The sequence below is a fragment of the Ischnura elegans genome, chromosome 4, assembly GCF_921293095.1.
Source record: "Ischnura elegans chromosome 4, ioIscEleg1.1, whole genome shotgun sequence".
NCBI classification, from domain to species: Eukaryota; Metazoa; Arthropoda; class Insecta; order Odonata; family Coenagrionidae; genus Ischnura; species Ischnura elegans.
The window spans coordinates 31,392,853-31,420,392 of NC_060249.1; the positions used below are offsets into that span (position 1 = coordinate 31,392,853).

At 39.4% G+C, this 27,540-nt stretch overlaps 1 protein-coding gene across 6 annotated transcripts in view; it reads right to left on the minus strand.

Annotated features, from left to right (window-relative positions):
• LOC124157229 (zinc finger protein castor homolog 1-like) overlaps positions 1-27,540 on the minus strand; it is a 399,561-nt gene that overhangs the window by 251,877 nt on the left and 120,144 nt on the right. For 5 of the 6 annotated variants that reach the window (XM_046531785.1, XM_046531788.1, XM_046531783.1 and 2 more), the window contains exon 3: positions 19,767-19,847. The gene's annotated coding sequence lies outside the window, so the exon portion shown is untranslated. Of the gene's footprint in view, positions 1-19,766; positions 19,848-25,211; positions 25,426-27,540 lie in introns of those variants that run through there. The other variant, XM_046531784.1, reaches the window with a different exon arrangement.

Here is a 27,540-nt window from a genome sequence, read left to right on the forward strand (position 1 = left end):
GTATTCTACCGCTTTCACGCATCACTAACCATAGCATTTTCATATTCCTATGAAAATAGTTCCCAGGAACTATATATTGGTGTGGAAAATATATAATACTAAATTTTCTTAACAAGATTTTTCCATCATCGTCTAACTCCGTAAACTTCAATTTCAGCGCAGTAACATTTCATCAATGCCTTCCCGAGGGCATAGGTAGTTTTGATTACAGCCAAAAAATAGAGTTTCAAGCTGCAGAGTAAAAATAACCCGCAGTCTAGGCCAACCAAGCTATTAGATTTTAAAAAATCAAAAAGACATTGCTTAACTTTTGCAGTCGCTTTGGCCTAAAACTGTAACACCGGCTAGGAAAGACTCAGGAAAAACTACAAATTTGAAACGCAAGGTTCAGAAAAAAGGAATAATTTAATACAATTCTCCATTCCGCGAAGGTTATTCCTTTTTGATGATTTCACATAGTTTATCGTGACAGAAGAGCATGAATTGAATTTATAAATTCAGCGAATTAAACCTCCAGGCATTACGAGTATAACACAATTAGTTTAGAAGGGGAAAACCCGAATAAAATACATGAAATCGCATATAAGACCTCTGATACACAAATAATATTTCTTTTCTATGCAAGAACTCTTGCCTTTGAAACACAGGGCACTCTTACGGTTTCCAAATAAAAATAACTCTCTTAATTTCCCAAGACAAGATTCTTCTGGGCTCGGAAACTATACAAGTATTAATTTCAGCATCATTTTTTCGACGATTTAACGACCCTGCTCGGTCGGTAGAGGCTGAATTGATTTTCGAAAATTCATTGGACGAGGGTGAAAGGAATCGTCGAGAATAATGATAATAATATAATGCATTATCAAGAGAGAGAGAGAGAGCCCGTTTCACAGAAGGAGCATCTCAGCGGAATATAACGACGTCGTAATTCGATATAAAACTCGTTTCCGGAAGAGGGGTGGAGGGTGGGGTAAGGAGGGTCTATGGGAGGGTTGGGGGGGAGTGGGAAGGGGTTGCGAGAGGGAAGCCTTTATGCGTATGCGGAGACCGCCTTTCCCCCTCCCCCGCCAGATGGCAAAATTTCCCCAACTGCTTATTTACTTTGCATTCGTCCTCGGGGCCATATACAGCTTGCCAATCTCCTCCAACACTGCACACTGCCACCGCCATCACACGCACGCTGCTATGAGCGTTGTTCCTTTCCCTTCCGATGGCTTCTACCCCTCTGCCGAGATATCCCACGAGATGTTCCCCAAGCCCTCTGGGGAATTTTGGGTGCGGATGCGATATATTTGTTGGTTTCTGCCGCTCGCAGTGGTCTGGGAACATAAAACATGCATTCATCATCCAGTGAAAACGTCACTTGAATGTGCCTAAGCCTAAATGGCATGATAATTTTTCAAGCAATGCAGCAGGATTTATTTGATATTCGTGTTTTAATGATAAAGAAGTTCATAACGTAGCCATACTGAAAAAAGTATCATTGATATTTTACCCTATTCTTGGTCTTGCGCGATGTATTTTTAATTTTCCAACAGAATGCGGAAGAGAGATTTTCCTAAAAATTTCGTTTTGCTAAACTATGAACAGATTTTCATTCAAGAAAGAAAGAGCAATTGTCTCGTTGAGACCATTACCGTCGAGGACTGCATTTTGAAAGAATACAACGAAGAGGAAAAGAAGGCGATGTTAAAAAACTTCTTCAAAAAGTCTTGCCAGAATAAATTGAGCTACATATTTTAATTTTGGTTCCGAAGGCATAGGAAATAGCTACAATAGATAATTCCCCAACAAACACATACTATCCTGACATCCTTGACTTTTTTATTTTGTTTAATTCTTTGATTCATTCATTTATTAATCCCTGATATCCAATGAAGCTTAAAAGTTTATTAGCGATCAAAAAGATACTATGCATCTCAATAAATTGCGAGAAAGATTTCCCTTTTTAGCTTCCTTAGATGTACTTACTTATTTAGACCATCCATATGGTTTCAGTACGAGACAGCGTTTACCTACTATGAAAGTGCATCCATAATCTCTCACTCCATACCATGATATGATTTACCTATAATAAATTTAAAGTTCAAGGGTAAACACCTTTAGCTGTTCCGTATACAACTCCTGACAATAAAAAATACCCAACTCCGTACACTTTTCATTTTTCACACAATGGAGAGCGAAAAAAAAATTAAAAAGACAGCAACAGCGACATCAAGGCCTTTCGAGTGCGGAGATAATGGCGACGGAGGAATAAGTACACTAATTGTGTAAATGATAATGTAGGTATTCCTCAAGAACAGAAAAAAAGGTTGGCTCCCAAGGGAAACTTTGAGGCATTGTATGAGAGAGATAGAGGTGGAAAACTGAAGAAAAGGTGAGAATAGAACGAAGAATTACGATTATGGAAACATTTTTTTTAACCCTTCCTCTCCCCCCGAGAAAATGTATTCCGACTGAATATATCCTAGTCATGTTCGCATTAGCGAGAAATGCAATTTCCACGGCTCGGAGAGCATAAAATATTCATGCACCATTTTCACCAAGAGGCTTTTACTATAAAGAAGGAAAAAAAAACGCCTAATCCCAGTTTGAATCTAATAAGTGCAAGGGAAGAAGGAGAGAATTAAAACGCAGTTAAGTCTCACACGATGAAGAGTGGATTTGTAGGAAAAAACCTCTTTTTTCCGTAAAAAGGGTTACAACCGAGTTCAGGAGTTAATGATCCGAAATTTTCCCAGCGGAATTAAAAATCTCATTTTCTCGGAGAGGCAAACGGATACGACGGAAAAGAGGGGGAGGGGGGAAATGATTGGGGGAGGAAATGACGTGGCTAGGGTAAATGGAGACGGGACAAAGTGAGCGGAATAGTAATTTGAAGACGCCGAGGAGGAAGTAAGGAAAGGCTACTCAGCACAATGATTTCACTATTTAATTTTAAAATGAAAGGCGCCACCTACAGCTCAAAATCTAATCCACCTATTATGTTTTACAACTAGCAATAATATCTTTATGATATAAGGCACGATGTGGTGGAAGTTTTAAATATTATTTAAATTAAGCTCTACAATATTTTCACAGGACTATGACACGTTACGTTTTAAAACACTTGATAATGCTGTAATAAAAAAAACGCGTCGTCTTCGAATGAATGCTGCTGAAATATTGAAATGTTTCTCTTAACTAATAAATAAAGCAATAATATGCTTCAATTTTTGGATTAAAGGTTTTCTCAGGGATTAGATGAACTACTACATTCCATTTCCGGAAAAAATGACACACATCCGAATGAAATTAAATGAAATGAATAAAAAATTCGTCGTCTCCTGACGACGTTCCCAGCAGGAAGAACGAAACTTCGAGTTCAAAATTCAGCACGCAGCAGAACACCCGGAAATGTCATGTAATGATTGAGCTCTAACTTAGGTACCAATTTCAAGCTTTTGAGAACTTAGGTATAAGTATTCCCAGGATATTTTATTTTGACAATACGCAAGCTGTAATTTTGAAAGATAGAAAAAAGAAGCTTAAGTGGAGTGAAACTTGGCATTGAGGTTTTTCTGCACGAACCATATCGTACCATAAACTCTTGACGACGAACAGCCGAACGAATTCGAACATGGATGCCTCCAAATACAAATCACCTTTGCTCTTAGCAATAAGATGCTCCGCCTCTGCAGTTATTAGACCCAGGCGTAATGGAAGAGAAGAAAATCATAAACTACCTGTCCCGTTCGAGTTTAGGTATATTCAAAATGTAACATATACTTCCTCGCTTTATTAAGGCTACTGGTATACACTCCTATGCAAATACCCAAGCAGATGTGTCCAATTGAGAAAAAGGAGCAAGCGAGGTAATATGTATGTATAGAGGTTGCTTCAGCGGGCGTGGTAGCTTACTGGGCAGAGCATTGGGTTACTAACCGAAGAGCTTCGGGTACATAAAATCTGAGGTGAAGACTTTATACACCACCGCAAAAAAATCCTCGTAAAGCAAGGAGACTCAGGGAAAGAAAGTAGCTCCACGACCCTACATGCGTGAAGTGCACACCTATGGATTAGTGTGGGATAAGATCTATCCTTGCCTGTTATAAACAACTTCGAATTGAATAAGTGTTGTAGCTCTATGGGCTGGATGAAAATTATCGCGCTTAAATAGCAATTGCATCAGTGTGTGATATTCAGCATAAACTTATTCCGCCTATATGATTTTTTGTTATTTTCCGACGTATGATACTCTTATGAATCTTCTCTGGTTTTTCTACCGTTTGTGCGTCAAGAGTTTATGGTAAAATTTGGTTCGTGCAGAATAAACCCTTTACCAAGTATTTCTCCGCTTACTCCTTTTTTTCTATCTTTCAAAATTATTTCGCCTTACTCTAGATTAGGTCATCGGCACGATCCTCTTTGCAAATGTCCGACAAGGTGTACCCAATTAAAGCAGAGTATTTATTATTCCAGAAGAAAGGAAATGGCCGCAATGGATGTTGATTCGAAATCGTTACCTATCGAAATACCGACGTCCGAAACTTCAGTCCCTCCGATTAAACGGCCCAAGGACCCGGGGAAGACACGGGGAGAGAATCGAGCAAACTCTAATTCACACAATAATTGACAGAGACCGCAGAGCGATTAATGGAATCGCACACCTTCCAGTAGAATTCCGAACGCCGCGCCGCGACGAACGGGAACGGAAAGGTAAAAACGAACCGGAGGGGAGATGGACATTTAATTGGCTTCCGCAGACGCAACGGCGAGCGCCTGTACGCGAGGGTGTAGTGTGTGTGAATAGGCCCTTGATATAATTACGTGGTCGGCGATGAAATATGCCGCAAAGCGATGGAATAGCGGCGTCATGCGGTATTCTTTTTTTCCTCTCGAGAGAGAAAATTGCAGTTACATGCCGAGATGAGCAACAAAAACCAAATGCCACCAGGTTGCCTTTCGTAGAACTCCCATCACATTACTTTTCCAATAACGCAACGTATCTTACCTCCTTCACTCACTTGCCCAGTGCTTAGGCACTAGGGTAGGTTTGGGTGGGCAAGGGGAGAGCTCACTCCACTCTGATCCGTGTCCGTGCGAATATCACACATTCAGAATGAGGGGGCAGTTCATTTGTCTTCTGCACCTCGAAATGCGAGGATTTTGGCTCGGTGTGGTTGAAAGGCTTCGCCCGGGAATTGAAGCGGGTACCCTCAAGTCAATAAAAGTACACCTAACCCAATACGCTACTGCGCTACCTCTTTTACTCAATACTTAAAGAGTCAATTTTAGCATGAGCAAAAAAGGTAGCTCGCAATAACCACAAACTGAAGTCAGCGATGAAGCTCTCAAATTCAGTATTATCACGGGCTTGGGGAATAGAGAAACTTAGCAAATAAAACTAAGTAATAGGTATTTTATATTTAGGTTGTTTTATTCCTTATTGTGGACTAAATTTAACGGACATTAAATTTTAAAATCGAAACAAACGACTAAAAATCAAATCATAATGCCGTAATCCTGATCCTAACACCTATGTAGGTGGCTTGCAGGGTCATATCAGGCTTGTATATGTACATGTACAAGTAAATGCTAGCGTGGATTACCGTTTAACGATGCTGACTGCAATTTTTTTTCTGAAATTACCTCGATTAATGGAAAGCCACACGCTCTCCCCTCTTTTCATCCAACTGATCTAAACCTCAATCACCATCATCAAATCCGATGCGCAAAACACTTGGGTAATATTGTCATTTAAGCCATAAAGTTAAAAGAGGAAAAAAAACCTCGGGTCGATTCAAATTCGATTGCTTTGATCTTTAGACTTGCATGCCAAGAAAGGAATGAGGACATAAAGACTAAACGAATTCATGGTGACGATGTTTATGAGAGGAAGTTCACGGAAAATATGAAGAAGAAAGAACGAGGACGAAAAGTTTCGTAGGCGATATTGGAATTACAAATAAGAGAACGAAGCAGGCAAGGAGGGTGTCGTCATATCAGACGCCAACATTGGCGCGATGACTCTGCATGAAATTTGATTACAGTATAAGAAATACACTCTTTCGAGGCGAAATAGTTACTGGCTGGTGAAACTCTTAGGTCAGATGTGATTGCAATAGAGAATTTACGATAATGAAGAAAGCAATTAATATTATGCTTCTTTTCAGATACGTGGACAAATATGATAACAAGGTATGGCTTAATATTCCACAGCGTGAGTAGGCAAGCATTCTGATATAATGAGGGTAGTTGAGTTGAAGACGAAAAAATAAGTGTAAGTCATTGAGATATTGAAAACGAGTTGTCAGTTTACAGTGTGTAACCATTTGTTAGATTTACGGGACGATGGAAATAAAGCTTAGAAAAACTCGGCATCAAAAGCGTAATATATTACCACGCTACTCCACGAGTTAATTGCAGTAAGCCACTTCCACATTCGTAAGTAGCTCAAACTCAACCTTGCTTGGAGAAACCTTCCAGGAAAAGTAAAATAATGATAATTGGCGATAACATATACAATAAATAACTTTCATCCAATTTTCTCGTTGGCAAGGAATGAAAAACGGGAGAAACAGGAAAGTTAAAAATAAACGAATCTAGTCCTGGAAAAATTACCGGTCAACGTCGACTTACAACGACTAGCTTATTTCACCGTGTTTCCCGACTTTTTTGTGAAATGGATCAAAATAGATGTGGGACCATAAAACATTTACAAGCCGTAACAATCTACGATATCAGAGAGGACGCAATATATGCCCAATATCGTCATAAAAGTTTTATCTTAAAAAGGAAAGGAATCCCGAGGATAAGAAGCAGGCTCAGCTCACTTATGTACGATGGCATCTCAACCACCGAGGAGTTAATAAATAACGTCTTCATCAAGCGCTTGGTGCTGTACATCTTGAACAAAAAAATAAAAAATAACTTCGGAAGGAGCCTGGGGTCTATAAGCTGGTTATTACGATGATCCTTATGCGGGCAGAGTAGACTACGGGGGTATGGGGCATGACAATGTGGGAGAAAGAATATGAGGGAGAAGGGGGAATTAACGCTCATTGTTATTAGTGTTGAGTCACGGATGTATATCTAAGCGGAGAGGAGGGGAAGGAACACATATGAGGGGCGGAGTGGGATGGGGGAGACCGCGCAGGGAATTATGGGAAGGGGTGGGGGGAGGCGGGGAATAAAATAAAAATTGCCCCATGGGGCCCGGGTGATGGAAGAAGCCGCCAATTCGAAGTCGGAATAGTGATTAAGGGCGAACAATGGAAATACGAATTTTGAATGCCGTTCTAGGTAAGTGGGAGGGGTATTGGGTTGGGTGAGTGGGAAGGGGGGTGGGGTTTAAAGTAAAGGGGAGATAATGGGGAGGGGGACCTCTCCCGAATAGGTTCCACCGCGAAACAATTGAGGTCGCCGTAATACGTCGATTTTTGAAGGTGACCAAAGGAATTGGTTGAGGGGGACGGGTAGGTATCGCTATTAGGCCGGAGATTCGTCTGAAAAGCGATTTCGAGGAGGGATTACATCTCGTTGACTACTTAACTGCAGATATTTATGCAACGAGAGAGTGTAACTCCTTCGTGATGCTACGAATGCAAATAACAATACTCGGCACATTCACCACCTGCAAGGAGTAACAATTGGTGGACAAATTAACAGGAGACATAGGTGGAATGAGGTAAACTGCGACTGAGTGAAGAGTGAATGTCGAGAAATCGAGGGAAATCGAGGGATCCGGGTTCGAATCCCGGTCAAGGCGAATGATTTTTTTCTCTGTGGAATTTTCGCACAATGATTTTACGAATTCAAATAATAAATTATACGATTTCGAGGAGAAATAATACGTCTTTGACTACTTAAATACAGTATAATAAATAGAATGAGTAAGTATATTTACTACCTGTAAGAAGTGGCAATTAGTGGACAACTTAACAGCAGCCATACGCAGTGACGTGAAGGCAAAATTAACCAGTGCCGGAACGCTTTTTCCTCAACTTTTTAGAAGAGAAATATTAGTCTGTGTGTGTGTTTTTTATTACTAGTTATCATTTGAATTTTAACACAATTTTTTTCTTTTCATTAGGAATTTTGAGGCAAGAAGTTGATTTTATGTTATTTGAATATTATGTCTTTTGTTAACCAGTGCCGGAACGGTTTTTCGACGCGTGCCAACTCCATGACACCACTGATCACTATGTGGAATAGATGAGATAAACTGCAACTGAGTAAAGAGTGAATTCTGATTTACGAATTCAAATAATACATTAAAATTTCTCAAAAGTCTAGGTAAAAGTACTTTCAAAGGCTGATAGAAACTAAATTAGTAACATCACGATTCGGAAAATGTTTTAAATTTCTTCGATAAAGAATAGCTGATAGCTAAAAATCAGCTAACCTATTGCATACGGAAAGATAATACACCAGTCTCGAGCCAATCCAGCAGCAGCAACCCAAAGAAAATATACAAGAGATATAACTAGTTCTAAGTAATTCTGGGTGTGATCACACTTCTAGTCCCCCATTCTGACAGCTCGAGCCACGTGTTCGAGCATCGTAGTCAAATTCAGTTGACTGACGCTCTCGAAACTCAATATCACGATCTCTATTCAAATCTCGAATAATATCCGAAGGAACCTGCATCCAAACCGATAAATTAGAATACGGAATCAACCGAGGGATATAAATTCAAATATTGATTCGAAAGCAGAGCCTTATAATAGGTTATCCTCCCGCATCCTTACTTTAATTGAATCTATTGATGTCTGATTATCATTAGCATCGAAAACTAGACTATGGACAGCCAGGACAAAAGGATATGTAAAATAGCACCCATGATACCCCATTTAATTCTCCATTAGCAATAAAATTTCATGCGAGGAGCGTATAGAAAAGGGTCATTTAAATATCATCTGCATCCCGTATCCATCGAGTCAGAAATTTCGAAGGGAACGACCCTTTGTCCAGAAAATAAAACGCTTTTAATAGTGAAGGCATTGTGGAGAAGGAAAGGAGGGCTCCTCAGAAATGCTGGTAGGTGGGTACTATCATCCCTCCTTATCTCGCATATCTCCGGCCCAGGTGTATGCCATTCTCCTCGGCCAAGATATTCGCCTTTCTTTCATCCTCCTGAAAACCGAAACATGAGTTCATTTAGGTCCATCGCACCCACACAACCAGGAGCCCGGGAAGCGTGTCGTAGCCAGCGACCCTAGCATGACGCGGCGCGTATCGCTGCAGAAAATACCAACAAGGGGAGTGTACTTATGTGGCCGGCTATTAGGCCCGTGAGTCGGAACATTAGGCACCGGCCCGGCCAGAAAAGAACGCTGTCGTGCATCCTCAAATGGACGGAATTCCGGGGGGCGGCGAAATGCGGAGAATATGGGATAAATAACGGCTCGCCATTATGTGGAACAGATGGAATTACCGTCGTAAAACCTGGGGTTGTTCCCGAATCCTATGAAAAAGTGACCAAAATGCAAGCATGATGAAAGCACTTGTCTACTTCCATACTTAACGACCCAGGTTTTGGCACATTACAATTACCATGACAATACCATTTTCAACTTTGATTGGTAGAAATAAAGAAGTGTTAAAATAGACAAGTGTTATGTTAAACTATCAAAGAGTTTCACCTAATTACGCCGGAAATTGCGTTTTTTACAAAAAGCAAGCATTTAATTAAGACACAATAATATAATTTATCCCTATGCAAATGTTCCCTACGATTCAGATTGTATTCCAGTAAAATTAAACGTACTTAGACTTAAATTTGTTGAATTACCTTCATATTGACATTAAGGCAAGCACTCAGTAATTTCCATAGGCGTTTTGTTCTAAAAAATGATTGGGGATGAATTGGATATTATCATCATCAGTCTCTCTATATTACTGGAATTATTTAAGACGTCGAAGCAATTTTTTATAACAAACGAAGGTAGATAAATGATTTCTTTCACATCAACCACCACGTCACCAGTCAGATAGGCCGCTATTAACCTTTATTCAATCAAGTATTAAGAGTAGATGAAACGACTTAGTGATCTGAGACTCCAACGAAATGCATAAGCAGCCATGGTTTGATTTCCGTTTCAAGTTTATCGTTTTTGCAGTTTTCTTTTGTCATATTTCATATAAATTTTCCTATCTAATTGAATTTATGCTTACTTTTTCGCCAGTACAAGAATTGAATGGTTAAAGTCACCAATAGAAAGAGCAATATTAGCTCCTTCCTAAGCCATTTATTAAATTTCTTCAGAATTTCTTCCTTTCAACAGAATTCATATCATTTTAACTACCAAAATATTTTTAATACGCCTCCAATAATCGGTATCATAATTTACGTGCTACACAAGCTTATGGAACCTTATTTTCATACGAGAAGGCTCATGAGTATCTTTGCCAAACCATATTTTATTTACACGCAATTCAATTTCCTTACGCATGAATGGGCAAACAATAACGCTTATTTCAAAGATGTACTAGAATCACTTTGACGACTTGATACCGAAATAGCATCATTTCATCACACGGACGCGCTCTGACTAACGGATAAATGTGAATCACTCGCCGCGTGGAAATCACGGAGAAAGAAGGGCGTAAAAAGTGCGAACTCCACTTGACGCAGCAAAACGGAATGATGCCTCGCATCTGTTTCACTTGACGGATTTCTGTTTCGCGAACAATGGAACATGGGCATAAAATACGCGGTGAAGCACAGCCGCGTGAGAAACTGGCTCTGACATAGCCATGAATACGGAATAGCCCTTCCGCGAATGGATATTATCCCTAATGCTGGCGTAAACATGATAATATCAAAGAAACAAGATGCAGGGGGAGAAAAAAAACCTTATGATTTAAAATCAATCATTTTTGAAAGAACCTAGCGAAAATTGATAGGTGCATCCAAAACAAATCACGCATGCCCTAACACAATGAAAGGGGAAGCTAGCTGGAATATATTGAAATAAAAACCTGCAATTTTCCAAGAATAAAGGATAAAAACTGTACATATATGCTTTGCCTCCTTACTTCGCACTTCAATCTCCTACTTCACAACTGCCGAGACCATCGGGAAGTATAAAACCTAGGGCTTCAGGAATACTAAATCTTTTCAACTGACGCCGTGCATCTACGGCAAGGTTTCTATGGTTCGTCACTTGGAGAAAAGGATCACGAATTAGGGAATATTTAGAGTTGCACGAATAAGCAAACTGATCCATAAAATAGTCTACGTAGGCATATCACAAATTAAGAAGTCATGGTCATAATTTCATTGAGAATTACAAATGACACTTAATATTTTTTTTTTAATTTTGCGAACTTATCACTTCATAAGTAGCAAAACTTGCAGTGGCCTCTTACGACGGGAGAGCTGCAATCAAAATTAATTTCTACTTCCGCTTTTATTTAGGATAACGAAGTTTATCGTTTAAAAGAACGGTGACGTTTTACCAGAGACCTCAATATTTATGCAATAATTTTATCATAATTTTTGTAATATTTTTATACAGTAATAATATTTTATAACATGGTAATAAAATTATTTGCTCAATAATATCATCGCAATATATTTATTTACTATGATTATTAAGATAGGTAATTATTTATATCTAGGGTTGATTAACAAGCTTAAAAAGCTGCATTGACCATTGCCTGCAATTTTACCTGCATTGGCCATTTAGCTCTCCGCCCAGGCGTCGAGAGCAGAAGAAAAATTAGAGCAGGTTGAGCAAATAGGAGCACCGCATCGGAAGCGACCGCAACCTCGCCCCATTCATTCGGACCCTCAAAAGCCCTTGCCGTGTCGGCGGCGGCGTAGGAGTGAAATCTTCGGCGCGGGAAGGCGGTCAGGGCAGCGGAGAGGGAGGGCGGAATATATGTACACACACTACGAGGTGGCTCTCTTCCCAGGAGTATCCGGATCGCGGCGAGGCGGTGGAAAGCCGGCGGGCATATTGAGACCATTGTGGGCAGGCAGTGTGAGGAGAATGTGGCGGCCGGCGGCTGTGGGGGGGCTTGCCTTTTGTCGGGGGGCATTGTGCGGCTGTCCACGGAGGCGCGGGGGCCCTCACAATGGCCCCTTTTTCGTGGGGCAGTTTTCGCTTTTCGGGGGTGTTGGAGAAAAGAATTCACGCCGGCGGGTGGGATGATGATGAGAATAAAACGATGATGTGAGGTCGTAGAAAAACTTATGCTCCAGTGTTTTGGAATTCCATCATCTTGGAATGACTATATAGTACTTGGCTGATGAAGAGAATTGCAGCGGTTGCTGGCCATGCTTCTTAATTGGAAAGAAGATATTTAGACTAGGCGACCGTTAGATTACGTTAAGAGATTAAAATATGAAAATATGATGAGAATAACACCATGACATAAGGTCATAGAAAAACTCAGGGGCGGATCCAGAATTTTTTCTGGTAGGGGCACAAGGGTCTGACAGGCAAACGATATTCTCATTATTGAGATTAAAAACAAGAACCAACAATTACTGTTCGAAATATTCTCTTCATTTTGATATGAAATTTATTGATGTGAAACTCAATGGTTGATGCTCAAAACAAAACGAACGAAATGATAACTGTATTTTAAAAAATTACCTAATTTTTGAGCGTATAGTGGGGGGAGGTAACGTGACCCCCCTTAGATCCACCAATAGAAAAACTTAAGCTCTAGTATTATGGAATTCAATTGCCTTGGGATGATTATATTTGCCACATGAAGCGAATGCAGAGGTTGCTGATCGTGCTTCTAGTTTGACAGTAGTAATTCGTAAGAGGCGACCGTTACTTTACATTAAGGGATCGATGTATAAAAATGCTAAACCATTTTCCGGAATCATGAGCCAGCGATCAATCTGCTGGGATATCATATTGATAAAGTTCGAGGTATGTTGAAAAATAATATTATTTAGAAAAAGAAAAATGATATTTTAATGTGCTGTGACGCTAGATTAGACATCACCCGATGTTCTTCAACGCAAGGTGGATGGTCTGCACGATGACCGCACATTCTCGATATATTCGATTCGACTTTTACTGGAAACTGAGGTCATACGATAACTATGCTACTAAGTAAGGGCATTATACTTAGTAACACGAGCCCTTAAGATTAGTTAAATTCAAAGAATAATAATGCATAAAATCAGACCAATTTAATATCTACATATGTTTTAGGCAAGAAAAAGTGAGATATTTTTCAAATAATTTTGTAAACAATGCAGTCATTCAAGTAAATAAAATAAGGACATTAAAGATTAATTCTTCATCGGACTTCCGCATGAATTCTGACACTGTTGATAGCTAATACCATAGATTTCTGGAAGAAAACTTGCTGAATTTAACGTAAACAAAATGAAAAAACTACGCTTTCCATGGCGAGTAGTAGTAGTTTTTACGCAGTAAGTAGTTGACATAAGGGACAATTATTTCTGGGTCTCGGTGGGCCCGTCATCTAGCGGTGACTAGTTCAACCATGTAATGAATTTGCATACACACTTGCGTGTATTGATCAAATTTACATCAAATTCTATTCATTTCAATTTACTTTGCCCTTCATTGCTATAAACTTTACTAGCAACGACAGCAGCGAAAAGTAAACAGGTTTCGAACAGTTGGTCAACATATAAGCAGTGAAAAAAATAGTGAATTCTGTTTGCCATAAGCCACAAGTTCACATCCATCATTTTTTCACCAAATAAATTAGATTTTACGAGAAATGTTATACTTTCCGAGGTAAATCATTAAGTTTATTCATAATTAAAAACCAAAACTGGTGAAAAAGGCGACCATTTCTTAGCTATGTGACTTCATCCATGAGTGCTAATAAGTTGAGATTTAAACTACAAAGAAGTTTTTATTTTTGCTAACGAATGTTAGCATTCATTAGCAAAATAGCTAGAGAGTCAAGCGGTTGGCGAGCGCTATTATTAACTCAATAGAAATAGTATTGAAAAAATGCTATAAAGGCCGAGAAGTATATAGTTCGAAAATGTATTATTTTCCGGATATATTTAAAAGAATTTTTACGGTTAACTTCCAGGCGTTTACATAATTGTAAACACCCACGAATTTTTTCGTTCGGGTAAAGTGGAAAAAGTTTATCCCTATAACCAGGGGCGTAACTAGGAGTATGTTTTGGGGGGGATGGCCTGGGAGGGCGTCCCCCTTCCCCAGGTTACGGGAGGTACACGAAAACTTTTGAAAAATGACATGCCTGGAAATAAATTTTACATCATTTTGGTACTAAAAAATTTACTTTAACTAGATGCAGTCATATGTCAAAACTAGACAATAGTTAAAAATAAGTTTTTTATTTCTCTGAGGCATCGGGGGGGAACTATCCCATTATCTTCCCTAGTTACGCCACTGCCTATAACTGTGTACTGTTTTGACTCATGCTGTCGCAAATGAGTTTCCTCTGATACTCAACAACGTCAGGGACTAACATTGTAGACGGTGTTCCAAATACGAGAGGAGAAAAGGCGTGAGAAAGCTTATCTTAGCACCTGCTATCACATCAGGCACCCATCAAAACACAACCTGTGTGTTCAGGCCCCAATCGCAAAATCTAAATTAATCCGCAAAATGACGGGGGATCGATGATTGCGGGAAATATCATTAGCATGCGATAACTTGAAAACCCTGAATTAATTTCACGGCGTTACATCGCGCCGTGACGAACGAATGATATGATCTTATAGATAATTCTTTGAATCTCAAGGTTTGAATAAAAAACAGATACTAGCAGTGGGAAAGGGGAAGTCATCGCCCAAAACTCATAAATGTGATGCAGAAATGATTGACATCACGAATGATAAACGTGAAGAATGCTTGGGAGGAGGCACGGTCATCTCGCAATGGCAATTCATTAAAATGTAGTCACTCTAACCATTATACAATGTCGGATTCTCAGTTGGCATATGCATAAGAGAGAATTTCATACTGTCAGATTAGCCAAAGAAAATGATCAATATGTTCCTATTAGCAAGGCAGAAAACGAGTTTAAACGCAGATTGAGTCATTTTAATCCACTTAAATGAAGTGCCGCGGTCCTTTTCTTATAAATTAGATACGCCGATGAATAAGTCCACATCCGATCATGGTTTCTAGCTCAAAAGTATTAAGTTTAAAAATGGAATAGGTAACTTGTACTACAGAAGAAACGACAGGTGGCTGCAAAATTTGAATAACAAGTGAATAATCCAAATTTTTATAATATTATAATACTCGGGGCACTTTGTATATTCTTGCCTGTTCTTTATGAGTTCAAAAAAAGATAGCACCACATACAAGAATAAGTTTGGAAGAAATAAGTGAATTTGCTCATTATAAAACACGGAATATCCAGTGTGATAAGGCACTACCCGCAACCATAATTATTGATTCTCTCTCCTACCCCACAAAAGGGGTCTAACACCCATAATGATTGAGATTTAATGAGGAAAAATAAAATACTTGATTTTAATAACTTTAATTTTTATTTAACATTCAACACCGCGAATTTTAGCGTTTTAATTTAATCGCTTGATTTTTTTAAGAAAGAATTTTTAGTCGCTCATTTTCACAAAACACTTTCTGACATCAAGAAAGAATTGCCCATGAAACCTTCTCCCGTGCTACTATTACTACGGCACTCCAGGAATGAAAATTCAATCCTCAGTACCTACTCACGATTTATTCTTCCGCTTACTGAGCCTGATTATTACAAGTAGGAATGAATATCTTGCGGCTAACCCAAGTAACAAATCGACTCAAGGAGCTGCAGGGTGCGAAAGTTCGAAGAATAGAAAATTTAAACCGAAGTATGAGGGCGTATTGGCGTTCATGACAGGCTGTGAGTTATTTCGGCGGTCGGTAACCAGCCTGGGAGCTCATTTGGATGCGGTATTCTCCGCAAAGAGGCCGGTGACTCGAGCTGCCTTCCTAGCTCGCACCCAATGGCATAAGAAAAATGAAAAAAAAAAACAAAAGACTCCGATGGACGCGGTTATTCTAGCCGTGGGTGGTGGTGGTCTTATAGACAAAGGTACTACAGATACGCGGTCGGGTGAGAACGACATAGGGTGTATATGTTAAGCGGACACATAGATGATTGTAAAGAGGCCAGTGGCTTTTCCAGGGATATGATATGGGAATAGTAATTGAATAGTGCTGTCGCAAGCATTCAACTTTCTCGCGGGCCTGACCTCCGGGCGTAGGGAAATAATGGGTGGGAAAACTTTCGATGGGGTTAGATGAAGGGGAGAAAGGAAATAGGGGATAGAAAAAGAGATAGACGGATAGAAAGAGGAGCGGGATGTGTCGTTGCTTAATGCGTGAGGGCACGGCGGAGGTGAAAAGAATAAAAAAAAACCTAGGAGCTGTGTGTGTAATGTTAGAGGCGAGACATGGATTTAACAGAGCGAGGGCAGGTAATCTATGACCGAAGCGGGTTGAGTTCTGAATTTTTTTCCAGTGCATCCATCTTGCGTAATGTTCTGTGACAAAAAATACTGTGTACCCACGACCATTGTAGCTGCTGCTAACTAATGTATAACAAAGGGGTAAAATCGCAGTGGGTTTCTGATGCATGCGGAGAATTTGAATAGGACTATTTCTATTTATAACAAATATTTTCCTTCTTAGTAATGTTTATAAATATGGTGTGTTTAAAATCACTGAATTCCAAATAAGCAGTTCATTATTTTCCTAAATTTTTTGCCGGAGATAGTGATGAGAAGTTCATGGTGAAACAAAAACCAAGTACCTACTGTTCCTCAAACTTTTTTTTTGTTATTCGCTGCCTACTAGTTACAACGTCTATACAGTCATCATCAAGAAAAAACAATCCTGCTTGGATTTATAATGACTGTATAGACGTTGAAACTAGTTGACAGCAAATAATAAAAAAGTTTGTGTAACAGTACTTGGTTTTTGTTTCACCATGAACATTTCATCGTTCCACCACGTAACGCCCAAATCAGTTGATGTTATTAGTGATAAGAATTTTCAAAAGCAAATTACAACACATTAAATGCACATATAACTTTCTAGAAGTAACCATTCATTACTACCACTTTTATTATTACGGAGGCTCCATCGGTGATTAAATTTATGATTGATTTCCGGGTTAATGCCGCGTCGACTCATTTTTGTTGGACGACAGTTTTGGGAGCGTTCCAGCTCCCGTCTTCGGGTCCATTTCAGTAGACATTATATTCAAATATTAGACGTATGTAGTGATTTAATATTTAGTGGACATTGTATTATATATATTACGGAAAAGGACCCGAACACGGGAGCTGGAACGCGCCCGAAACCATCGTCCACCAAAGATGAGTCGACGTGGAATTAACCCGGAAACCAATCATCTATCACTTTTATTGTTGAGAATAAATAAAGACCTGACTTATTTCAATTACCAGACATATCTCCTTAGTTACTTATCTTCAGAAATACTCTTAATCTATCAACTTTTACTGACTGAAACCAATTTTTATATTAACCAGGCTTAAGTTTTGCGCTTTAATACTTGTTTGAATTAAATAAGTTCATATCAATATAAGTTATTGATCGTGGCAGGATATGCAAGGGTAAATTTCATGTATGTCTTTAACTTTTTCTAAATCATACATTCAAAACCAGTTTATATGTACCACTATTATAAATAAAATTTTTATAATCTTTACCAAATATGGAATTGTCTATAAAAGGAAAAACTAAACAAACAAATATCGAAAAATTCAACTCTTAAGTGCGTTTACTCCCTCAAGGACGCCCCTTTCAAAAATGAAGAGGGCATACTCACTGAGACGCGCTGACCGAAAATTCATAGAAACTTTTCAGCTTTCGGGAAGATAAAATGTCAAAATAAAAACTTGGAAAGAATATTCAGTGGACATTGTATTCAAATATTAGAGCCGGCCGTCACGATTCTCGAGGTTTTTGGCCGGCGGCCACGGCTCTTGAAGACCCCCGCAGGTATTGTCAAAGGGAAAAGCCCACAGCGGGGGGTAATCTCATGAGAGTGGTGGAAAATGAGGAAACGGAGAGCGAAGGAAGCCTAGAGTGGACACGTATGCGGAAAAGGGTCAGCCTGCGAGTGAGATTAGGAGGGAGAGGAGGTGGGGGAAGCGAAGGGAGGGATAGGAGAGTGGAAGGGGTGGTAAGAAAGGGCTGAAAAGGAAACGCTCTCGAGAGGCTAAAAAACTCGAGAGGCAGATAATGAACGGTTCTAGGCTTTCCTCTCATCGCGTTTCCAATGAACCCCAATGCGCTTTGCTTCGAATTAGACCGCTAAGTTTTCGCGGCGTCATAGTTTACGCAAAAAGAAGCTGGAGAATAAGCGTGCAATGTGCAATAATAATAAAGTCAATCACGAGAGTGGTTTAATAAGTCCGTGACTTTTTGAATATAATATATTTTTCGGCGAGAAAGTGTTTTATTTCTCTGCAGTCTCTTTTTAGCTCGATACAGTTAGTCTAACGTTTTTCCAAATATTTTTTTTCCTTCTAAATAATAGCTTCTTAACAATAGGCAGTCAAAATAAGCGTTCGTTTCAGTGATAACATCTTGGTTCGACCTAAATCTCTAACCGTTTAGCTATTTCTTCATACTTGGAAACAGAAAGTAGTCGCATGAAACCTAAATCTGTAGAATATGAAAATTCAAACAATCACGGACTTATCAAACAACCCTCGTATTTCCGTCGTATGCTTTGAGGCTTCTCGGGTTTTCTACCGGATGTTAATTTAATTTTATCTTTAAGACGATGGTGGATACAATCCTGAAAGTATTGGTATCCAACAAAATAATCTCGCGGTTGAAATCCATGGAAATGTTCCTCCTCAAGAATAATAGTTCGAGAAGAAGGCTGCAATGTTAAAAAAGTTAACTTTAAGGTTTGTAAGAACGATTCCCAGGCTTTCCAACCGATAATAATTTTATTTTACCCCGAAATCCTCGAAGCTTCGGTAATAAAATAACCTCCCGGTGGGAATTCAATGAAATGTTCCTGTTCAAGAATGATATCAAGCTAACAAAGGTTTAAAAAGGAAAAACATTGAAGGTGAGTTCTCTAGCATTCGTTCACTTAGCAGTGTGGCTCACTGAATCGAAATCTTATCACAGAACTGTCCAAAAACCTCGATTCCTTTAAATATTTCCGTCTAAAAGTCTGTTACTTAGCAGCCTATTTTATCCAGATGTAGAACTAACATTTTTCTTTAAACTAGCATTTTGTTTTTATCAGGGAAATAAGTACATTTTAAGACCGCTCATTCAAGAGGGATTGTAATTGTATGGAGGGATTTTTATTCCATGGAATAAAGAAGTACCAAGGTATAACACATGCACAGGTGCTGTATTTACAAACAGAGATAACTGATTTCATAACACTATACCTACCATGCAAAAGACGGAATACATGAATCTAGACCAAGTGAAACTATCACACTCAATCTTGTCAGATGCCTTCACCTCAACATAAATCCAATGCCAAGAGTTGGAAAGCGACGCTCAGACAATTAAAACCGAGTCTCTTTAAGTAAACAATCAAAGATTACCACAATATCAGTTACTTAAGAGCACATTAGTACTTTACAAATGCGAAAAAATATAATCACGGAGATTACGTCAAACTTGGATAAAACACGACGCGGTAAAATAAGGTTGCGAAAACAGGATCTTATAAGCTCTCACGACGATGGAACAGCGATCGGCGTCCATTGATTATTCCTCTAAAAAGGACTAGAGAGAGAGATATCGTCTAAAAACGACAATACAGACTCAACTCACCTTTCTGTTTCTATTTTGCTGGGAAGGCAGTCAAAGAGGAGTGACAGCTTCTCGTCCGCTGCGGAAATCCAAAGAACGAACCTTTAAAACAAGAAAAAAGAAACAAATATCAGACATGTGGACTAGATTGTAGATAGCATTAACAGGTTAAACCCTGGGAGCACAAATCTGAATATAATTAATCTATGGGGCCTCTATCAAGAAAGGTGGTAGGACAAGAGAAAAGGAGCAAGTGACAGTGTCGTAAACTCCGACGGTTCTACCACTCCGTCTATACGTAGAAATTCCAAACCGCGTCTTTTTTTCTTCGCGTTTAACAGATTTGTCTTAGGGGGAAATACCGTCGTCTGAATAAAAACGAAAAGAAGTTTACTAAACAAAAGTAAGGATGAATATACTTGTCCATTCCTTCACGAAAATGGGCGAGAATGGAAATATGAATATAAGTAAGAAAACCATGAACACTGGAAAAAAATGAAGAAATTAAAAGAAATGACATTCGAAATTTATAATTCATTCAATTATCATTACAGGTTCTGATGCCTACATCTATTATAATCCACAAATCGAAAAAGGCTAAAAACCATCCAATAAAAATAAGCAACGTTTATCAAAAGCAAAGTGAAATCCGGAGAGAATTAAGACACATTTCCCTACCTCCCATCACGCTGCCTCAAACACGAAAAAATGGCAATATCTACGGCAGAGATAGGCTCCTTTCAGTATCGTAAGAGGAGCATAGATATAATTATAATAATTTTATTGAGGTTGGGCAGAACGTAAGCCAACTAACCGAAGAGTCCTGCCAATTAATTCGAGATGAGCTTGGCCTTAACCTTTCCATACCAATCATTGGGTTGAAGCACTGAGTGAGGGTGAGTTGGTTTACTATAAGCCCTGATAAGAGCAATGAAACGTGAAAAGAATTCACTCCCAACCCCATTAAGAGCCGAGTAAGGCACATTGGTGCGATCATATAAGTGGTACCGAGAATATGCCATAATTATTAGAGTTTTAGGAGGGTAATTATTTGATTGTCACAGTGCAAATCTTGTCATAAAGCTGCATAAAACTTCACTCACTGCCACCATACCCGTGCAAGTTCACGAGCACAGCACAGAGACCAGGGATAACACTAGAAACGCGATACCCACCATACAAAATATGGAGTACAAGAAGTACTGAAACCCTGAACAGAAATATGCGCCAAGAAAAGAATTCACTCCTGCAGCTCTTTTATGAGTAATTTATGTCGGTAAGTACGTCGAATGCGAATTGGCGCCGAATGTAGCTGTACGACAATGAAACGGCCGGGTGTGGGTGGGTTGCCGCGGGTGAGATAAGCATGATAAGGGGGCGAGGGGGTGGTAGTTGGAAAGGGGTGGCAGTTTGTTGGGGAGGAGGGAGGTGGGCGTGGCGAGCGTATGGCGGAGGGTGCGAGGGCGGATTTTCGCACGTGGTCCACCTGTGGTTGGACGACGTCTGATTGGCCGATATGGACGACGCACGCGCGGCGCCGTAAGCAATCCACCCCCCGGCGATATCGAGAGCCCTGCCCCCCTATATATCCTTACCTCCCCGCCCCTTCTACAAAGATACTCTCCCACGGAATACAACCCCCACTCAAATGTTAGAAAAAAAACACGTAATGTCCGTTGGACAGCCATTAGACGGACACCAATAATGCAAATATCAGATTCATTAGAGTGATCCATGATTACAGTGAACGAAGTTCATCGAATCGACGAAAAAAGCAGTATGATTTACAATGTCTTCATTTACTATGATATAATACGCTATTCTTGAAACTAAAATATTCTAACTTTCCGCCAATAGTTATAATAACATATGGATTAGCGTAGAGAGCTTCAGTTAAAGCTTCTCCTCCCTATCCAAGTAAAAATATTTTATAGATAAGGACACTGAGGCATTGATTACTTTATTGTACGCATAAGGTATTGCACTAAAAAATACGTGCCTGAAGACTATGCCGAAGTTTTGAAAGAGGATAAATTATTTTGGAAGTAATAATTGCTGAAATTGTTGTTACGTTCCGTTCATTTAAAGAAACAAATTGAAAAGAACAAGTTAATTATTATGTATGGAAAGAAGTAGGAACTCAAAACAGGCCTCGAATTCCGACTTAGCCCGGTGTGTTCTTTAGCCTCACTTTTTCAAACCAACCATCGGGTAGATCCACTGAGCGTTTGAGCACACGAACCTTGCTACGGAGTATAAATATCTTCAATGGAATATTTCTCATACGTAAGGTGCTCATAACCAGGCTAGGCACACACACAAAAAGGCATTCACGTCACTGGGTCGTTCACGGAAGGGGCATACCATGGAGGGAGGGAGAGAGAGCGAGAGAGAGAAATGTTAATGCCGCCGCAGTGCATAAGGCACGGAGGAAGATGCCGAGACGCGTGGAAGGAACGAAAGCGAAACGGCCGCGCATGCAATCACGCATTCGCGCGTGCATCCCCGCCGCGGCACATAGCAAGTACGAAGACATCTCGCCAATGGGCCGATTAATATTTGAGCTTCGTCCGACGGGAAAGCGGTGGGAGGGATGGAGGTGGTTTTCCAAATAAGCGCCATGCCCATAGGCGAACGCCTCATTGTTTTGTAACTGGCCTCTCGGCTATTCTCGGAAGCTTCGATTCCGCAGTACTTATCGCGAACGACGTCTGGCACCCTTAGAGTACTGAAATGCCTACGATGGTGAGTCATCGGCCGAATTATCAAGCATTAGGGTGAGGCACTCTTCTCGACGGTGAAAACTATGTCCGACTGCGAGGAATATCTCCCTTAGAAGTGGACACGATATCACAAATACGCTGCTTGTAATAAAAATAATTGTATCCAGACAATTGGAAAGCATAAAATACGAAGATTCAAGATACACCATTTGTACTCTGAAGATGATTGGTAACATTGAAATCTAGGTCTTAATAAATTTTATAATCCAGGAAAAAATGCAAGTACTTATATCAAAATAGAAAAGTATTTCAAACATTTGACCTCAATGTCATACCAATTACTAAGGTACCTATGCATAGAAAATTATAAAAAATCGATGAACGATAAATCAATCGTATAATTTAACGCTGAAAATATAAAAAAAACACTTCTGTTTAAAACCGTGATAATTTAAACATATCCATGCTCGAAATAACATTCGTACAAGGTGAACTTCCTGGAGTAATAATGGGACAATGAACACCTACCTACACTACGAACATAAAAATCTAAAATTCTCCAGTTGGCCGCTAGGTGTACTGTCTCCCACGGCGCATTTAAATGTAAGGGTTTACAGAAGTCGACACTGGCGACGCTGGCGGTAGAACGGGGAAATGAAAGGAGCTTTAACCGAAATTAAGATTCGAGGTGATTTTATCTATCGAATTCTTAACTTTTCAATGCTATTACTCGCGAATGCGCGTTCTCTATTTCAAAAATTTATTATGCCTATTTGATTGATATTGGATTATATGCACTCATCGCCGCGCGGAGGACGTTTTTTAAAACCAATTAGAAAGCAATCAAAGTGGCAACATAAATCAAATGATTCTACCGGACGGACTGGGACCACGTCTTTGCAGTCCCCTTGACCGGGAAAACGAATGTAAAAGATTATTACTTATGTACGCGCGGCAGCCATGTTGCATTTCGTTTCCACCTCGCACCTCAACCTCACCCCAGTGCCTTGGTTGCGCGGCTGTCAACTGCTTTTTTCTCAGTCCTTTTTGTCTCGACACCGCAATCAATTCACCGGGCGGCCATTTCCAGGAACGACAATGGAAAATTAATAAATGCATTTTTTTGCGCCCTCATCGAGGCGGCGTACTTGTTCTTTCCAAAGGGCTTCAGTGGAATAATAATAAGCAAAATACCTCGGAAGGATAAGACGCACTAGCGGAAGGAAATATGTGAAGTCGAAATAATTCCAAAGGATTAGTTTCGATCGAGCTGGTAGGTATTGCTATTCAATAAACCTGAATTGGATTACAGAGTTCCTCGCAAAAAATTCCTACCAGACCATAGCTAGTTTGTAGCTAGGGAGAGATCGTACTACGATCGAGGTGACTGAAATCTACCTGCCAATAATGAAATAAGCTAGGATAGTTTAACTTCCCGCCGGGCGGCATCATGAATAGGTATATTGGCCTCTCTAACAACCGCATTCCCAAGAGTTACATTATTTGACATAGAACGCCAATTGATTTTGCTTAACATCCACACAGAGGTTATAAAGTAAAATGAAGAGTGTTTAAATTGGTGAAATAGAAAAATAGGCTAGAAATTGATGAGAAAATTGACAACTAATATTTCAATCGATGATAGCTGAAGGATTTTGAGAAAACTTTACAGTGGAGAAGAAATGAGAGAGAAGTTGCTGAAAAACGGCGCATAAAAATGATTATTCATGCTGCAGCAAAATAGAAAGATTGAAAACGGAGGTGTAGGCGCAAGCAGTCAGTGTGTGTTTCATGTTGAAGTTAACAACGTAACTCGTGGTACTCTTAAAACAACTGTAAAAATATTTATCTATTACAGCAAATTGTGTAAAATAATTGCAGATAACATCCGTTCCCACGCTCAAGCGCTCATTGAAAAAAGAAAATAAATGGAGAACAATAGAATACATGTGAGAATAAAACTTAATATCATATTCGGCTTACTATGAAAATATATCAGTGAACAAAGCACTGCGAAATTCTGCCGACAGAGCAAAAACAGAAAAAAAGGAAGGACATTTAATGGTGGAGTAGGTAGCAGAAGCACAATTCCATAAAAATATTAAACTGAGATGAGAGCACATCCTGGGCATAAATGAAGTTTGCAACCTTCGGTGAGCAATAACTGAATCACTTTCAATTCAAATGTTAGATGCATGAAAATAGTTCGAATTTTTTTATCGAACAGCGACTGACATCGACGAACGTTTTCTTACATTAATTTAGCAAATACGTCACAGTTATCTCCGCGCAGTGAGGGAAACTATTCATTGGAAGACTAAAATCTGGTCGGAGAGGAGGTTTTAAATTTAGCCTTGATGTCATCATAGCTTGAATGCTTCTCAAAATATCTAAAGTAGCCGACGTAAAACTTTAATAATTATGTAGCTTCATGATGACCAATAACACCATTTCCTAAACATTATCATTTGATAACATGAACTTAATATTGTGTGACGGGAATAATAATTAAGAGTAGGTGCTGATACAACACTTTCTTGCTCGAATTTATGAACTTTATCCACCACGGGAACATATATGATTGTTTAAAAGTAAAAAAAAAATTTTTTTGCCCAACCCCTTGTTACCCTTGATACTAGTGCAGTACATGCCGAAACCGGTCGGGCTTATAAAATTTGTGTGAAATATAGCAGTACCATTTTTAATACCATTAAAAGATAGCGCGTGAGAAAAATGTACTCACTTTTCAGCGAATAATATGATGGAAAATATAAATTTTTGCAATATCTGTCCAATAAACCGTAGGAATCCGAGATTAAAAGCCTTGTCTTGATGCAGGAATGCTTCTATCCCTCTGGCACGTAAATATTCACGAGACACACACGTATCATTCCAAAATGCACTTCCCGGAATCAAAAAGAAACACACAGAATTCCACAGAACTCTAGAAGAGTCGCCCGAGATCAATGCACTGCGCCTGTCACTTCGCTTTTAACACCAATGACACGAAGCATATTCTGCGGAGCCATGGGGAACTCACTCGGTGAGGGAATAGTGACTGAGAGGGAGGGAGCGTCATTGCAGAAAAAGCTGAGGAGGCGAAAAAGAAAATGTGCGAGAAGACGAGCATTAGGAAAGAAATCGTCATGGGAGGAGAGGAGAGGAAAGGGGGGAGATAGGGAAACGGCTTATGATGCGATGAAGAATCTCGCATCAATGCCGCGATAATTCACATCCCAGCTTCTTGGATATCGCTTCTTTTTTTTTTTTGTTTAATTCTCGCGCATACCGTCCTCCGTTGGCTGTTGAATACTTTTTTTCTCAATCCGATGGCACGCAGACAGGAATGCTATACGGGCAGAAAAAAAACTGCTTCCTGTTCGCTGTGCAGCATGGAGGAGTGGTTGTCGAAATAAACTAAAACGCAATAGTGAGCAAAAGAAGTCATTTAAACGCGAGCTTCCGCAGATGGACTACCATAAGGCACAAACAGTTTTTTTTCCTCCATCTCCCTGCCCTACTTGAGATATGTGACATACAGACACGATACACATTCATGTAATGGGTAATGGGGAAGAATGGGATGACATTTTTTCCCGGGATAGGACGCTAAATATAAAAAAAATAATGAAACTGGACTAATATTGTACTTTCCTGTATTGAAAACGCTCCCAATCTAACTTCAATTCCTTACAACAATACAAATGATCAGCAATGCACATTTTACCGTTGCCATCGCTGTAAGCTTCATTTTCATTCGCTGCGAATTCTTTGTTTTTCCCATTAAGAGATAATCTATGCAGTTAAATTGCCTAGACGCTTTGACACAATCGTATCGCTATGATTGTTGAGAAGATGCATCGAAAATTTGGAGCATGGATGTGTCTTGATGATACATCAATACACCAATTATTGAGAAGAGCCTAGTCATATTTACTTTCAACTCTAGTCTCCTAACTGCGTTTCCTCTTGAGGCAATCTGAAAATCTGAAGCAATGGCTGAAAATATTGCTTTGCCCATCAATGTAAAGTGCAGATTGGTGCCATATGAAATATAAGCAGTTAACCGTCAGGATTTTTAAAAGATATAGTATAAGAACCTAAGCATAAGAATAGAAATGTAAATACAGGTAAATAAATAGCAGAATAATATTTGTAGGATGAATGAATAACTAATAAAAATGTAGGTTTAACAGCGGAAGAACAGAATTAATAAATATAAGAGACAAGTGATATGAAATAACCTTCCGCGTCATAGAAGCCCATAATTAAATACTGTGCCTCCGAAAACTTATAAAAATCCTCCTCCGTTACGAGTTTTGGGTGTCACAATGCTGATTTAGGCAAGTGAATGCCAAATTTTATTCGAGATAGTCCAAAGGTTACTTTGAGTTTGCTTTCCTACAACGAATATGCTTCACTAGCAAATTCGTTGCAGGTGACGCAAATTGATCGGGCTAGGTCGATCTTACTGTCAGGAATAAAAGGTTTCCTTTTTTAGTTCTAGGAATTGATTGATGAATCATTCGCTGAATAAACGGTCCATGTGTTGATGCTTACTCTATTCTACACAACAAATATACCTATACATACCTGTTAAGTCAAAGGTAATCATTACTTACTGTGAACGACATCATGAACATATTATTAAATAATATAGTCAACGAAAATTAATCTGCCTTCCCAGTTTATATGCCCTAATTAGGTTCCTTTTGGGGATTTTTGAATTCACCGAAATAGATATAAGTATTTACCAACGATTAATCCAGATGATATTTATATATCAAAAATTAATTATTCCAATATCAGAAGAAATAAAAAGATTGCTTTCTAGTCCCTTTTAGCCACTTCAGCTACCACTCCAGCCTGCCGCCATGGTAACAGATCCATACGACAACGACCACAGCGGAGTCGAAACATATGACGCGAGAGATGCAGAGGAAATATGTAAGAGGACGACGGCGAGGGAACGTAAGTACACGAAACAGAATGCAGATGGGGTTGGAGCGGGGTGGGAATAATAAAGGAACTGGAGAGGGGATGAAAGCAAGGAGGTTACATAGGGGAGATAC